Source organism: Anser cygnoides, chromosome 1 (genome assembly GCF_040182565.1).
Source record: "Anser cygnoides isolate HZ-2024a breed goose chromosome 1, Taihu_goose_T2T_genome, whole genome shotgun sequence".
Classification (NCBI taxonomy): domain Eukaryota; kingdom Metazoa; phylum Chordata; class Aves; order Anseriformes; family Anatidae; genus Anser; species Anser cygnoides.
The window spans coordinates 40,044,708-40,051,555 of NC_089873.1; positions in this window are offsets into that span (position 1 = coordinate 40,044,708).

Sequence of the window (6,848 nt, forward strand, 5' to 3'; positions counted from 1 at the left end):
ATGAGGTACATGAGGTACAGGCTGGGATGTGGGGATTTTTTCACCTGGACAGACCACAGATATATCTGATAGGTACTAAGACCGAGGCTTGCAGAGCCAGCTACAAGGTTAGCTAGACATCTGCTTGTGAAATGAGTAGTGGCTGCATGGTTAATGCTCCAACTGGTTTTAAATAGACAAGGTGGGTGCAAGTGTGGACTTGCTGAATGGATAAATATTTAAAAAAAATATATATCACGAGTTTATTTTTCTTTCTTTCCAGATTGTTAAATCTCTAATTCAGCTGTCGTGAACCAGATATGCACGTTCAGCATATCATACAGGATTTTGATAATCACTTCCTAAACTAAGCTGAGCCTACACTGCATGCTTGGTTGGAGTCTCAGCCTGTGTTTGTGTTCTCACTTGCCTGTTTTCCACCTTGCCAGCAACCTGCTTTTGACTCCCCTTACCCTGGACCCAAACCAGCTCCAGAAACGGGCTCTCCAGTGCTTTTGTCATGTGATGTATGTGCCCCGTGGAAGGCAACCAGCTGCCTCGAGCAGTGGGAGCCCACTTTACGCTGCTGCCACCGCATGCTGCAACCATGTGGAGATCTACTCCATGGCCCTAGGATGGGCACTGCAGTCCCAGGTGTGGTGCCTGCCTGTGTTTGAGTTAGGGCCCAGCACCACAGACCAGGAGGCTTCCTCGGCTGCTGGACTCAGCCTGGACCCTAAACGCTGTGTGGGTGTAGCCTGCTGGTCTGAACGCACACACAGTCACACTGCTGTAACACCTGTGCTGCTACAGCCTGCCCGAGCCTTCTACTACACGGGCATAAAAATTAATAATTTAAATAAAACAAAGGAAAAAATTAATTTAAGGTGCTTCTCCCATGTTCCCAGCTAATGTGGCCATCTATCCAGAAAGAGGAGATTATATACACAAGTTACATACAATGTTTGCAAACATTATTGTTAATGTGCACACCTTATCAACATACATTGATTTTATACGCATCCTTTAATTTAAATAGCTTTGATCTTCTGCCTGGAAGACAAAAGAGAACAGTAATAGCCATCGCTTACTGAGTTTACAGAGCTGTACATTAGCTCCTCTAAAATGATCTTGTGTTTGTTATGCTTTAACTATTAATATTTAAAAGAATATTAAAAATGCTGGAAACCTGAGTCAGGTAGACACTGAATAAATAAATTGCATATTTGATATTAATTCACCCTGTTACTTCCTATCATCCTCTATAAAATTGTAAACTTCTTGCAAAGCTATGAACAACAATCTTTGTGTGCCAGTTTATTACCTGTATAGATATCATTATTCCCTTGTGACAGCAAAGTCAAATTCAAGGCATTTTTCATAAACTAGGAAAAATTACCTTTCCAGTGACATATGACACAACCTTCAACTACTAAATGAATCCAAGAAAAATTCTCCTTTGGGAAAAGACCTTGCACATGATTTGTCAGCCTTAAAAATGTTTTTTGAGAAAGTTAATTCTGAGAAGCTTTACAACTGAGCAGTGTTTTCTTCCTGTATTTAAACTGTCCTCTGCTGTGGTGCATTTCAGAATCAAAATAACAGAAAAAAAATGCTTTGGTATATTTTAGCTGTACAAAGACTCTTAGGCCCTCATGGTGAGATCTGAGGCCTTATTGGAAATCTCATATAAAAATCTTATTTGTAAACGTCACGTCATGATTTTCAGCACCAAGGCATTTCAGGAGATTGATGCTGCAATGAGGAATGTGAGGAGTGGAGACTACGACTGAGGTGAGATGTCTGCGGATTGACAAGGGAGTTAAAGAAGGATGAAGTGGTTGGAGCAAAAGCTGTCAGCTCTAGGAAGGAGTGGAGGACAAAATGGTATTCATAAAAAAAGCACATTCCTTCCAAAACCTCACCCAGGTTTAACCCTCCATCTGCTCTTGATAAAGATATGCATGTAAAGCCCATTGGCACTGGGGCTTCTTAGCCCTGGTTGGTGGTCCTGTGTGGAGCCAGGATCCAGGATTCAGGGCTTGGTGATCCTTGTGGGTCCCTTCCAGCTGGGGATATTCTATGATTCTGTGATAACCTACAAATGCTACTGCATCCCTCAGTTCCGGAGATGGAGTGAATACACTGTGACTGCCCACAGCTCAAGGATGGTTAATGAATGACTTAATTACCTCCCCTAGCTGAGATCAAGCTGCAGCTCTGAACCAGCTGCTGTAAGGGGGGGGGCTGCCTGGGCATCGTGGGGCAGCAGGTGGTGAGGCTGCAGGCTGCCCTGGAGATGCTTCAGAGATACAAGCTGACAGGAGTGGTGAAAAAAAGCAATGTGGAGAGGAAAACTGCCAAGTAGGGAGCTAGGAAGCTACAAAGGAAGAGGAGGAGGATAGGGAGGGATGCTAAGCTACTGCTTCTTCTACAGCTGGCAGGAAAGAGCATCTCTGGTCATCCCTGCCCTCAGATGACAGGGCTAGACTGGAGTGTCTGAGGTTAGGGTAGGGGCTTGCGGCTGAGCTTGCAAGCCCTTGCATCTGCAGCATGTGACTTTGAGCTGTTATTTGTAGGGATTGCCTCCCTGAAGGCATGTGGTTAGAGATGGCTGCATGGGATGGCAATGCTTGACTTCACTGCAAGCGTGTGCAGCAAGCTTCTGCTGCTTAGCACAGGCTTCTGCTGCCTTGGTGGGATTCAGCTCAGTGCTGCACAGAGACCTTGAGTTTACCTCTGAAGGCTCTGTGTGGCACTTTGTCTCACACAGATAACCTTGCTGAAAAACATCTTGGAGGAGCCTGAAAAGCACGGTGTTTAAAGCAGCTAGACTACCTCTACCCACCTGAATCACAGCTCTTCCACATGACGATACACTATATGGATATATAGATATTTACTACTCAGTGTATCTAAAAACATTGCAAAGGAAAGGCTCTGTTTTTTACTGAAGTAGGGGACATTGCAAAGTCTTCCCTATCCTGCAGTCTAGCAAACCTAAGTTTGCCACTTGCATATGCATACAGTATTAAAATTGGAATTTCCTGGGCTTTGGAGAATTTGCATTTTGAATAGGAACAAAATCCTGGATCAGTAAGATTATTTGTGTAACTTTTCTAAAAAACAAATTGTACCGTTTCTTCAGCGAGGGAGGTACTTGAGTAAAAAAATCTGTCTGACCACTGGGACAGGCAAGATTGTCAGAATCCTACAAAACTGGGAAACCAAGAGAGCCAGTGGGTCTGGGCTCTGTCACTGCCTGATGGTGGGATCTGGCTAGTTGTGACTGTAGCTGCAGGTTAGATGCAGCACGTATGCTGTTTCTAATGCAACAGAGCTTAAAAACCCCTCATAGAAAACAGGCACTGTTGTGATAAGTATTTCACAATAAAACAGCTCAAGGACTTTCTGTACGAACCGTGATTGCAGCCCTGGATATCCCATTACTTTTTTCTTTAGAGTATTTGTATTATGCCATTATACTCACTCTCCCCACTTAAACTTCATCTGATGTTTTTGCAGCATTTCAGGATTTCAAGAGTGCGAAAAAACACCAAACCCACAAAACCTCAAAGTCCATTTTTAAGCACGTGGCCATTCCTCAGTGCAACTTTCAGAGATGCAGACAGCTAGTGCATGCCTTCTGGTGTCAGTAAATATGTAGAATTACCTGGTAACTGAAGCTAATATGGCATATGTGAAGGTGTGGGTGGGGAAGATGTGATAAGAGTAGCTGATGGATGGTGGAGCCATGCAGTGACAGCAGTCTTCATCACTGTGTCCTGAGCAACTGCTGTGATGTGAGCACAGGGTTCAAGCTCTCCCACTTGTGTGTCGTTCTTCACACGAATTTTTTGTAACTGCTTTTACCCCCTCCTCTCTGCTCAGTAAAGAAGCATTTCATAGAATCATAGAATCATGGAATCATTTGGAAAAGACCTCTAACATCATCAAGTCTAACTATAAACCTAGCACTGCCAAGTCTATCACTAAACCATGGTCCTATCCACATCTACACATCTTTTGAATACGTCCAGGGATGGTGACTCAACCATTTCGCTGTGCAGCTTGTTCCAGTGCCTCACAACCCCTTCAGTGAAGATTTTTTTCCTAATATCCAATGTAAACCTCCCCTGGTACAACATAAGGCCATTTCCTCTTGTCCTGTCACTTGCTTTTTGGGACAAGAGACTGATCCCCCTGCCCTACAACCTCCTTTGAGATAGCTGTAGACAGCGATAAGGTCTCCCCTGAGCCTCCTTTTCTCTAGGCAAAATAACTCCAATTCTCTCAGTCGCTCCTCATAAGACTCGTTCTCTAGACTCTTCACCAGCTTTGCTGCCCTTCTCTGGACGTGCTCCAGCACCTCGATGTCCTTCTTGCATCCTGAGGGGCCCAAAACTGAACACAGTTTCTGGAGTGGCCTCATCAGAGTTGAGTACAGAGGGACAATCACTTCCCTAGTCCTGCTGGCCACAATATTTCTGATACAAGCCAGGATGCTGTTGGCCTTCTTGGCCACCTGGTTACAATTCTGGCTCATATTCATCTGACTATCAAGCAATACCCTCAGGTTCCTTTCCGCCAGGCAGCTTTCCAGCCACTCTTCCCCCAGCCTGTAGCGTTGCATGGGGTTGTTGTGCCCCATGTGTGGGACCCAGCACTTGACCTATTGAACCTCATACAGTTGGCCTCAGCTCATTGATTCAGCCTACCTTCAAGCAGATCAACAGTCCCACCTAACTTGGTATCATCTGTAAACTTACTGAAGGTGCACTTGATACCCTTGTCCAGATCATTGGTAAACATATTGAAGAGAACTGGCCCCAGTGCTGAGCCCTGGGGGACACCACTTGTGACCAGCCTCCAAGTGGACCATGATTCTTTGGTCCTGGTCACCCAGCCAGTTTTTTACCCATTGAAGCATATGCCCGCCCAAGCCATGAGGAGCCAGTTTCTCCATTTGTCCATCAGTGTTTTGCAGAGGGTGACTGGTCAGCTTACAGCAAAACTTGGATTGTGACCAGCTATGCCAGGCGTTGCTGTCTCAGTATTTCCACGGAGTATATCATCCAGACACCTTGCAATCATGAACAGCTCTGTTCGCCAAAGGTGTCACTGTTTGGGATAAAGGTAGCAAATGAGGAACAGGCACACAGAGACTATGGAAGAAGGCTGCGGCTGTACTGGGAAACCAGTTGCTGAGTTATTTGCAGTTCAGGCCAGTGAGCTGCCCATTGGACCCTCCTTTATACTGTATCCTCTTTGCTTGAACTAAATTCATTGTCTTTGAACTTAACTAAGACTCGAAGAAAATGCAGGCATGGACTTGTTGTTAGGGTGCAGGTGCAGAGGCTGAGCACTGGGCTGTTGATCCTTGGGAAATTTCACTGAACCTCGGTGTCTGTTGTGGCATGCACTCCTGTGCAGCTCCCCACTCTCTTTCCATCTAAATAACAGCTATATCTGATCATTGGAAACTGCATTTCTACTGTCATATTCTTTCACTCATCCAGATCATATGTCTTGAGGATTAAATCTAATTTTGGTGAAACCCAAGAGCTATCATTAAAAATGACCCCTCTCCTTACTGGCAAGAATACCTGATGTAAGACCAGTTGATTGAGTTCAAGAAATTTTCAGGGATGACTTATTTTCCTGTATGAGTCTGTATTTAGTAAGAGAGAACACAGAGGAGCTGGCTAGCTGAAAATACAGCATCTGTAACCTTAAAGTGGTTTGCTGCTTTTAATGCCTATGTAGAACAAAACAAAGAATGTTTTGTTTGGGGATAATAACCTACAAAAGTTGCTTTCTTGTAGCTTCCTAAGAAGGCATTGAGAAAAGCAACAAAAAGGGTTAATAAAAGGAAAAAAAGAAAATGTCTCTTTAAGAATTAGAAACATCAGAAACTCTCTGTGCTGCTTTCAAGAAGCCAACCTGAACATAATTCCACTGTCCACAGCTCCTCTCAGTAATGTATGAGGACGTGTTTGCTCAGTTCTGTAAGGCTAGGGGACAGCTGAGCTGTTAGTGCTGGATAACTGAGCAAGTCTCGTGACCACAATCCAACCGCATCTCAATTGGCATGTCCTGTGCAGTATATATGTCCCCTGACACTTTGAATTTTTTATATGTTTTTGAGTGTCTGTGCTTCATCATCAGCAGAATCTGAAGCTTCCGTGTGGAAATCCTCCCTGAATTTCACAGGCAAGTGTCCTGTGATGTTGAATCTGATCATTTGTCTTTTCTGAGAGTGGGATTAGTGGGAGTTTACAATTATCTAGCTTTGCTTCTCATGGAAAGCTGTAGCAAAACTAATGGCAGTAAAATACAGTAGCATTTTTCTTGTGGCAAAAAACACACAAGCCAGAGCTTGCCACTTACATTTTCCAAGATAAGTTTGATGATTATCCTGTAAATGAGCATTGATTTTTTTCTGCAGATCCCATTACTTTCAAACCCAGAGAGATTGTTCTGTCTTCTTGCATACCTGTTATAAATGTATTGCAAATATTTTCTCCGTACATTATTGTTTTTTTTTTCTTTTCTTTTCGTTTCCTGTTTTTTTTTTTTCTTTAAAAAGACCCTACACCCACAGCCTCCCCCCATCCCTGTGAGGCTCTGAATGCCAGATCCCGACTGGTTTTAGTGCAGCCGGAGGGATCCATGTGCTTTTATAGCTGACTGACCCACAAGGTGGCACTAAAGAGAAAAGTGACAACTTGGCTAATAAAAAGTGAAAACCAAAGGCAAAATACCATATGCTGAATCAATATTATTTTAATTAGGAGCACACTTCCTTTATTGTCAGTTAAATTTTATTTTGTGAAAAGCCTTAAAGCTATAAAGCGGCAAAAATGGTT